Genomic DNA, 10,281 nt, shown 5'->3' on the forward strand with positions numbered 1-10,281 from the left:
AGCGCACGGAAACGCCGTTTACCTTCCCGCCAGAGTGGTACCTATTTATCTACTTGAACTTTGATGTGCTTTTGAACTGATAGGTTGGCAGAAGCAGGGACCGAGCAATGGGAGCTCACCCTGTCGCAGGGATTCGAACCGTCCTTCTGATCGGCAAGTGCTAGGCTCTGTGGTTTAACTCACAACACCACCCACGTCCCCTCATCTACTTTACTCCATTCCAAAATACGGCATCAATTCTGCCAATTCAAAATTTAAATGCTTGGGGTAGAATTCAACATAGTGCTAAAAAGATCACATAACTGCAAGCATTTGCATCCCACATGGCACAATCTCCCATCTCCTCTCGCCGACGTCTTTCTAATCAGATTTGGGGAGAGCACAGGGGCATGCAGCAGAAGGAGGAAAGGGAAGGTCTTGTTGTGTTAGTGGGGCTTGTGGTCTCTGCTAGTGCAACTACTTAGTTGAAAATGGCCTTTGAAATATTCCTGTTTTTTTCTGAAAGGAGACACAGGATAAACAATGCCACTTGAAAATGGGGGGGATGTGTACAAAAGAAGTAGTAATGAAACAAATGGCTTTTTTGGTTCGTGGAGGGTGCAATCCCACACTCACCTAAGAATTCAATAACCTGAACTCAGTCGGGTTTACTTCTGAGCAAACCTATGTGGAACTACAGATTATATTATTCATTTTCAAACCAGTTGTAACTATAGGAATTAAGTAAGTATTCTCTTTCTTAGGTGAGTTTGTATATGGTTCCTTGTGGTATAGCTAAAAAAAACCATGAAACAGCTCGACACAGACCCTATCCCATTCAAGACAAGAACACACTGCATTTGATGTCAAGAATGTGACGTTAGATCTGAGAATAAAACAGAAGCCCATTTGTTTTAAATATTAATATCCTGCCTTATTTTCAGCAACAACAAATTCAAACCATAAAGATATCATGGTTGAACCATTTTACAATCAACATCCCAATATTTTAGCATTTCAGGTTTAATATCGTTCGAAAGAATAGTTGCAAAACTGAGCTTTGATGGGTCTCATTATGTAACCGGTACTAGACATTTGTTTCTGGATTTTGTTTTTACAAATATGAATTAATAAAGCAATAAGGAAGCCAAATATAAACAGCAATAGAACACTTACTGTCCCACCCACTTAACATCATTTCTTTGTTGCCAAAAGGCAGATTCTACAAGAACGGTGAATGTATGCCATTACTTTAAGGATTAAAATCCAATTCTTTTGTACACTGTAATATAATATTACTTTTCTTAAAGTCTCGTTTTCTCTGATGTTCTAGTTCAAATGGGTTGTAGTAAAATGAAGTACATAATTTTATTGCCTCCAGGAAGAGTAAAAAAAAACACACCTCATGGGCTGCAATCCTATACTCATTTACCTCACTGAACTCAATGTTGCTTACTTCTGAGTAAGGATTGTACTCCCTTTGGAAGAGGTCAGGGAGGCAAAAAAATACTGATTTCAAAAGACTGCCGATCTCAAATGTGTTTTTTCTTTACCTGTATTGATGAACACACCATGTCCTCTTTTGTTTTAAGGAAAAACACTGGCTTTTTTGGAAAAACAACAACTCTAACCTTACCTAATGGTCACATCAGTCCTATGACTCTAGAAGTAAGTTCCAAGTACATTCAAAGCCAGGCCGTTAAGCCTTTAAAAGAAGGGGGAAAGGATTATACCCAACTATGCTGTTGATTCTCAGAGTCCTTGTTTCGTGTTCTCCCAATTCTCAACATTTTTCAGGAGAGACTTATCAGGGGGATCTTTGATGTTTTATACCAGATACTTGGAACATTTAACAGGGAACCTGCACATTCATAATTCTCTCTAATACCACGACTGAACAGCATGTCATGGGTGACATGAGTAGCTGTTATCTTGACTCATCCATTCAGATTTAATGTCAGACAGGGATATATATCTAAACATGTGTCTGCCTTAACATGCCCAACGTCAAATTTAGAATTTCAAGGAACATTTAGGGGACTGGTCCGTGGCAATCAAAGACTGCTACAGTCTCATCAATACCAAAGCCATCCAAATGATGTTTCTACTCTGCAGTCTGGAAGTGCTAGATGTTTTGATGGTATTTTAAATTGTTTCTTTGTTACATTTATACCCCACCTTTCTGTGTGGAGTGCCCATGGGGTTGATGCCAAAGGAAATCTCGTTAAAAACAACCACCAAAAGATTTGCACCATAAACATGAAACAAATCCTTACGTGTTACAGCAACATTTAAGCTCAGGCTTTTTCAGAATACAAAATGCAGAAGTACTACCAAATATGGTGTTCTCTGATGGCCCGATCCAACAGGAAGTAGCTCTGCACAATTCCTACTGAAATAAATGGAAGTTGCTCAAGTGCTAGGAAATTCTGGTAGATTATCCCATGCCATATCATTGGGTGTTTTCCCAGCATGCATGCATGAATAAGAAAGAAAACCGGCTTAGCCATTTAGATCAGCCAGCATGTAAAGTTAATGGGCCAGAAGCGATAAACGGAGACATTTCTCATAGCCTCGCACACTCTGTGTGTGCACTGCTAAACTGAAAGGATTACTTCTGCGCTAGCAGTCAGAACATGTACAATTTGAAACGGTAGCACCGTCCATATTAAATAAAAGTGCTCACATGGAACCCTCTGAGAGCAAAAGCTGTACACCAGTAATTTAATCACCGGGGCCAGAGTCTGTTCATTTGGTGCTCTCGACAAAAAGGTGATGCCAGGTGTTTCATACTTGCCTGGCTATTATTTTGCTAGACTAATAAGTAAATTGCAACGGCCTCAGTTGAATTTAGCATTTAAAAATGCAGGCCACCATCTGGCACACTGTTAATGGACATTCAAGAACAAGTAAATTCTGGCTTTAGGTGAGCACAACCCTGGATTGGGTTTGTGGCACAGTAAGCCCTAATTTGCATGTGATGGTAAAGCAAATCATGGTTCAGCACAAATTAGCAAACGTGCAGGCTACGGGCGGGGAGATCATGTCTGCTTTGATTGCCCCTGGTCATTCTCCTGCTATGTTAAGCCACGGTTTTGCTTAGTGTGTCCTCTAAACCCAGGCTTGTGGTTTAGTTCTTCTGGACAAACCACACGCCATAAAACACAGGGCAAACCTTGGTTACAGCTCTTCAGTAGTCTGCAGAGAAGTAAACCACGAGTCAAGGTTTGGCTTAGCTCCCCAAGAGTTTGCACATTTGCTCATTTGTGTTGTCATGGTTTGCTTGCTCACGAGTTGTAGCATTTCAAACACATGTACCCTATACAATATAGCTTTGGCTCAGCAAAGGCATATTAAACGTACTCTATAAAGTCCCATTGATTTCAGTGGAAGAATTAAGCAAATTCTTAACAGGGGTTATTTTAAAGTTCTATTAACTGTAGTTGGTTTGCACCCATTTTTTAAATATTACAGCTTAAGAACGGAACGTTGCTTAACATGCCCTCTCTGTGGCAAAAACTTACTGATAGAAGACTATTTCAAGAATGTTTTGAAATTATGCGAGAAACATCTCCATCTGTAATGTTGTACAATATTGCTCGGGTTACACTCTTAAAAAACCCCCAACTCTTTTCTTCCTCCCTGTAGGCTTCTTACAGGGCCATGAATAAGAACAGAACATATGACCGTGCAATAGAAACAAAGAAACAAATCACAGCTTTTTACATACACTGGGTCGACTACACCTATGCTATCCATACGACACAATTAATGTGATAACAGATAGAATAGTTGTCCACAAAAGACAACACTTTTAGGGTTGTTGTTTTTTTTAAAAAAAATCAAAACAAAACCATGCACTTCTTTTGTTATTAGCACAAACCATGACAAAGAGTGGCAGTACAATGCTATAACTACAAATATAACTAAAGGAAACATCTGCCATATGCCTAGAAGAAGCAGGTTCTCTCTCTTATTATGTACCAGTATTTTGCTCATTGCCCTCTGCATATTGCTACTTTTTTCATGAAAAGTACGGAAGAAGAAGCTTCACTTTCTAGTTTATCCCCCAAAACATTCTAGAAGGAAGAGGAGGCAAATAGTACTCATCGGCGTACAGTATATCATTCACACCCAGAAATGAATACTCAGCTCTTTTTTCCATCAGTGCAACAGAAACCAACAATGTTCTCCTTGCAGGAACGAACAAAAACTTTTCAGAAACATTGTTTTTAGAACTGTTCCGTGCAAAGTTGTTCTTCCTCTCTTTATTTAATTGATTTTATCCTGCTTTCAGGATATAAATCCTTTCTAATATTTCCCCTGTAAAATTACAGCAATAATCCCACCAGACCTCTCTTGCAACAGCCTGCTGACCTAAGCTCCCAGGGTACAGTCGCTGAAATGCAGCTCTCTCGTTATTCCTCCAGCCACCTAATTGTGGGATTTATCTTCACCCGATATTAACAGGGTGTTTGTTAAACACCATTAGAACAGTTAAGATCTATAAATAAAGATTAGGCATTGTCTTCATCCGTTTTGGTAGCCCTCTGTTTGGGTTGTTTTCTGAACTGACTTATGAGATAAATGTAACTGAAAAGGGATAAGCTCACTTGGGGTGGCTTTTCTGCCAGAAAAGAAAGTAAAGAGAAGACCAAGAAAAGGCAATTTCTTCTCTTGTAATCACTCTCTGTTTGTTTAGCTCTTATTCCTGTTCGCATCTGGCTGAGTTTGCAATACTTTGCTTTACAGAATGGTGAGTGGGAGCCTCAGACACACTTAAAGAAGGGAAATTATTGCTGGACTGAATTATGCATATAAAGACTGTTTTTTTGAAGCTGCTTGTGATAATTTCAGATTTAGTTACATGGTGATTGTAGCCACAAGAGGTAACAAAAGTTGGAAAAACCACCGCAGCTGAAATAATTTATACCTGGCAATGAATCTGTTGTGATCCTTTTACGGTTTCATAAGGCAAAATATAACAGTTACTACATTCTCTCTTGCATCTATGCAGATTTATTTTATTTTATTCTTATTTTAAAGTTATAAACTGATAAAACCAAAAAGCCTCCAGGTATTCCCCACCCCCGCCAGCACAACTCTTCATTTATCCACACAGCGTAGTCAGAGGCATCTGAAACATTCCTTTACAACCAACCAAATTACCTCAAGGGTAAATCTCTTGTTAGTGTTTTTCCTTTTCTAAATAAATAAGATTTTTATCTGGCTACATTTTACACTCTGCATTAAAACCAAGAGCATGATCTAACCAAAGCTACGCATTTTTAAGTCCCACTGATCTCAACGGCAAGTTAATTATCCCATTGACTTCAATGGCACAGAAATGTGCTTATTTTGCCTGAGTTTCACCCAGCATATGTAAACTGACTATTTCATTTCAACCTTAATTGTTTTAATTTATTTTGGGGGAGGGAAGGAGTCACTTTCTCATAAATGCAATTATTGTTTTCTGGTTTACATAAATCTCCAAAACACAGTTCCTTCAAAAAAATAATAATAATAATAATTCTGGTAACAATTTTCTCATTAAGTGGCACAGCCTATGAATTTGCTACACGGGGAGATTATAGGAAAGATTAGTAATTAGTACCTTTCAGCTTCACTAGCTAGAGACAGCATGAACTGACATGTCAATACCAAAATTTATCAGAGAAAATGAGATTGAGTATGCCACAGCAACTCAGCCCAATAACAATACAAGTATTTATTAATGAAAGTAAGCAGAGAGATGGACACTATCAATGTCTAAGGCTGTGATCCTATACAAGCTTACCTGGAAATAAGCCGCATTGAATGGGATTTACTTTGGTTCAGGACTGTACTATTTATGTAGGCAAAATATGAGTAGATAGACCAAAAACAAAACAATCCCATACAATTCTGCACTTATATGCGTATTATTTTTAAATACTTCGTTATGAAAGGTAAAGCCCTGAGATAAAAAGCTTCCAGAAAATAGTTAACGCAGCAAGGCCTAATACCACATTAAACCAATGTCTAAAATGCCAATCACCAATGAGATGTGTTCCTTTTCCGGCCACAGTTACACGTTCAGGTGGGAATATGGAGTCATCAGAATAGAACCCTCCAGAAGGCGGGCACAGATTCTTACTGGTAATTTTCTTTACCACCATTATTAACAAAGCAGATTCAAATTTAGCTTTAAACAGGTCTTCATCTTTACCACAACTACAGGTCCAGAGCATTTCACCCATGTGGTGATGTTACAGATCCATGGAGCCAGAATCACCATGCAAATGCTTAAAGCAAAAGGAGAAAAATATCGATATGAAAAGTACGCCACCTTCCAGAATGCAGAAGTCCTTAGGACCTGTGACACAGTGTTGATTTATAATACTTCGGAAGCTATGTCCTGCACTGTCCTGGGTGTGTGGAGTTCTTCTTCTGAATGCTATTGTTTCGTTGCCAGCTTTGAAAATCTCATTTCAAGACTGTCCTTGGGATGTAGTTGGTGCTGTCAAAAAATGGCTGTGCTTTGAGATTCTCACATTTCATTTACAGCGTATTAAGAAAAAGGAAACCCCACATAATTTGGATGGCTTGTGTCAAAGCAAATATGAACCGAGCTGTGTGTTAAAAAGAAGAAAAAGCTTTAGGGGTGCAGTCCAACTTAAAGAAAATCTATGTGCTACAGTAAAACAGGGTAAACCATCAGGGGGAAAACAGGACTAGTATTTAACTATTCTCATCTTCAGCTATGCCTCCTCTCTTGTCAGGATCAGCACCCAGAAGCTTATGGAAGTCAAATGTAAGTTAGTAGCCCTGCTTAGGAAAGAAATACTGTAACTTCCTTGAGATATTCGAAATGCTGTTGCCTGTAAACCTTTGCACCAAGATGATTGAACCCACAACCTGGCCCATTGCTTTAAGAATGTTAAGGGGTGCATACACCTGACATTGCCTCCAAGAAAACAGATACGGAACAATAGAAAACTGGTTCACTGCATGTATTTTGAAAGTTCAGCAATTAATCCAAAAGGAGCATATCAATCTAATAAAGATTGGCCGAGAAATACAGCAATCTGTACACTATAAACTTCCTTCAAGGGCCTTTCTCAGAGCGCAAATATTCAATTTCACACTTAAATGCTTATTTAATATGTATAAATCACATTAACTTTTCTTCTTGAAACAGTAAGTCAATTCTACTTTTTCTTAACAAAGACTATTTTTTTTTTACATTCTCCCTCTTAAAGTCTCGCCATCATATTAAATTTGAATGTTGATAGAACATACAAATCTAGACATACCTTGTATGCTTGGGATTTTTATCATTATCTTAAAATGGATTAAAATATTCAACCCTAAAGCAAAATGGCATCCATAGCTTATTATACGGGCAAATTCCCATTCACTTGCAACTTTATTTTCGTTTTTTAAAACAGAGAACTTTTGCTCACTGGTGTTCCTCTGTGTGGCGATTGCTAAATAACGCACACATTAAAAACTTGAAACAGATGTAAAGCTACAATTGATGCCACATTTACAGGATCAATAACATTCATTACATGCACCTTTTCAATTATAGTGGCGTTACTAAGGTCTTAATATCTGGGGTGTTTAAAACATTCCATCTAGAACATATAAAAACAGGAGCGCTGATCTCTCTAATGACAGCTAAATAAATATAGTTATCCATGGTGTAACAAACAGTGTTTTTCCTTCGTTTCCATGTTAATTTCTTGAAATAAACATTTTCTATCATCACTGGTGGGTTACCTATACACAGTTTTCACACACAACTGAAACTCTCTTATGCCTACATTATATCCACCCCACTTGATGAAATGCCCGAAACTATGCACTAATACTCAACTAGTGATTAAGACAGAGAATCAGCATTCGCCTACTCAAAATAAGGCAAGAGGTTTGATAAGGCTCTTGCAGACCCATTCAACACGGGGAAACCTCTCCATATGTTGTGAAACAAAAATTACTCAGAAAACGTTTGACAAAATAATAATAATCTTTTTGCAAAATATCCCCAAAGCAATGCTGTAAGCAGAGAGAGAAAGAATCTGTCAAGATTCCACAGCAAGTGGATAGATATGTAAATTAATAAAAAAAAAAAACCCTCATCGCTGAATAGTAAACAAGGTGCGGGGGAGAGAGAGATAAATCCTTATCCACATCAACCACTCACTTTTTTGAGCTACAACGGCATAAAACATATTCAGAGCCTCCCACCCCGCTTCCCAAAGCCACCTGGGACACGTATGTATAGACACACGCACACGAGATGTCACCCAACATTTAAGATCTAAGGCAGCAGTCTCCCCCCCCCCCCCGCCCCGCCGCCAAGAAGCCTCCATGAAAAGAAATGTCCCATTGGGGAGGTTCAAGGACCGTTCCCAGCCCCGGTCACCTCCACCCGGCCCGGGTAAGTGAATGCGCTTGGGGATGTCCAAGTGCGCAAAGCATCGCTCGCCTCCACCCGGCGCCCCTTTGCCAAAATCATGAACCGGGGGGGGGGGTGCGAGGGAGAGACGAGGGAGGAGGGCACTGCCTCGGGGCGGGGGTCCCGTCCACTCACCGCAAGCTGCCGCAGAGCGTCTGGCGCCGCCGGGCTCCTGTCCCCGCCGCCGCCTGCGCGCCAGGAGAAGAAGGAGCGCGCGAGGCCGCCTGCGCTCCGGACAGCCGCTGCCGCTCCGAGCTGGAGAAGTCCGCAGCAGCCGGGAAAGCGCGCACCGTCCGCTCCCCTTCGAGCAACGTGCCCAGCCAACTCCTCACGCCGCCGCGCCAGTGAGCATGTGCGCGCGAGGTCTGCACATGCCCACTCAGGAGCAAGGATGCTGCCGCTCTGCCCTTACCTTGCCCTTTACCTCAAGTTCCGCGGCTCCTTCGCACACGCGCGCCCAGGAGTCCTCGGTGGGTGGGTGGGTGGGGAGAGGCGGCCGGCGAGGGGGCGCGCGTCCAGGAAAGAGCGAATGAGTGAACGAGGGAGGGAGGGACGGAGAGGGCGGGAGGCGATATAACACACCGGCGAGTTGTTATATTCTAACCAAGGAGGTCTGGGAGGAGGGAGAATAGGAAAACTTTCTACCTTCTTTCTACCTACACTTGGTAAAGTTGCTTGCAAACAGAACATCTCCCGTTACCTTGCGCCGAATTGTAACCCGAGGAGTGATTTCCAGGAGCCTGCGCTTGGTTACATGGCGCAAGAGACAGGCGATCGTCGAATGGTTGGTGGCGCGGACTCGCCAGCTCGACTCACTTGCAGATTTGTTCTACTAGTTTCCCTCCCAACCCGCTTTTTAAATGGTATCGTTCCACGTTAAGTCGTCAGCGCAGGTCGCTTTCTTTCAAATGAACTCTTATTTATTTCAGCAGGACTTGCAGTGCGCGCGCAACGCTCGGCAATGTTCCTGGATTCCAACGAGGCTTACTTACTCCCTAGGAACCGTACTTAGGTTTGCAACCCTGAAGTTTTAAAGTCAGGGTACGTTGCCCAGTATACCTTGACAATCCTAATCACGTTGTAAGCTGTTCAGCTTTCAGTTAAGAGTTTCGTGGGGTTTGCTGCGGAGTAAGTGTGCACTTGGAAATATCTCCCGTTGACTTCAGGACGGCTGCTGAGCCTGAGCAAGGCGTTCTTAGTTTGGGAAGACTGCATCTTGGTCCTTGCCTTGTGTGGCCGCCGACACACCACCAACCACCACACCAGGGAGAGCCTGAAGTGACTACAACACTCTGCAAGACGCGTCAAATAATAAGTTTAGAGATGGTAGGGACCTTGTGGGCCATCTAAGTCTTAGCTCCCCACCCAGTGTAGAATCTGGATGCTTCCAGAGAAGAGCTTAATTAGCAAACAGTGTCATTCAGACCCATTTGTGACAGGTTTTTGTTTTGCCACTCAAGATTTCCCCTGCAAATGAGAAATATGGGGAAAGCATATAGGTTGGCATTTTGATGCCAATGGTATCCTATGGACAAAATTACATGCACAAGGAGCACTGATGCAACAATGAGAGCCCACCACCTCCCAAAGCAGTCTGTGTTCCACTGATGAACAGCTCTTAACCATTAGAAACTTTCTTCTAATGTTCAACCAAAATCTGCTTCCCGGTAGTTTCCGCTCATTAATTCCAGCTGTCCCCCATCTATAGCAACAGAGAACAGGTCTGCAACGACAAGGGCAGGTGTGATGGGATATATACTGAGAAACAATGGACAACTTGGTTCTGGCTTCATTATATCAGTGTTTACCTCCTAGAGAGGAAGAGAGTGAGATATATTGTCAATTATGAGCTCAGTTGT

At 41.5% G+C, this 10,281-nt stretch overlaps 1 protein-coding gene across 2 annotated transcripts in view; it reads right to left on the bottom strand.

The window, feature by feature from the left end:
* The window catches only part of EYA2 (EYA transcriptional coactivator and phosphatase 2), a 133,739-nt gene extending 124,832 nt beyond the window's left edge, over positions 1 to 8,907 (bottom strand). The window contains exon 1 of one of the 2 annotated variants that reach the window (XM_079979451.1): positions 8,835 to 8,907. The gene's annotated coding sequence lies outside the window, so the exon portion shown is untranslated. Of the gene's footprint in view, positions 1 to 8,557; positions 8,803 to 8,834 lie in introns of those variants that run through there. The other variant, XM_079979452.1, reaches the window with a different exon arrangement.
* Positions 8,908 to 10,281: the final 1,374 nt, after the last annotated feature.

This window comes from Podarcis cretensis (genome assembly GCF_951804945.1).
Source record: "Podarcis cretensis genome assembly, chromosome: 6".
NCBI lineage: Eukaryota > Metazoa > Chordata > Lepidosauria > Squamata > Lacertidae > Podarcis > Podarcis cretensis.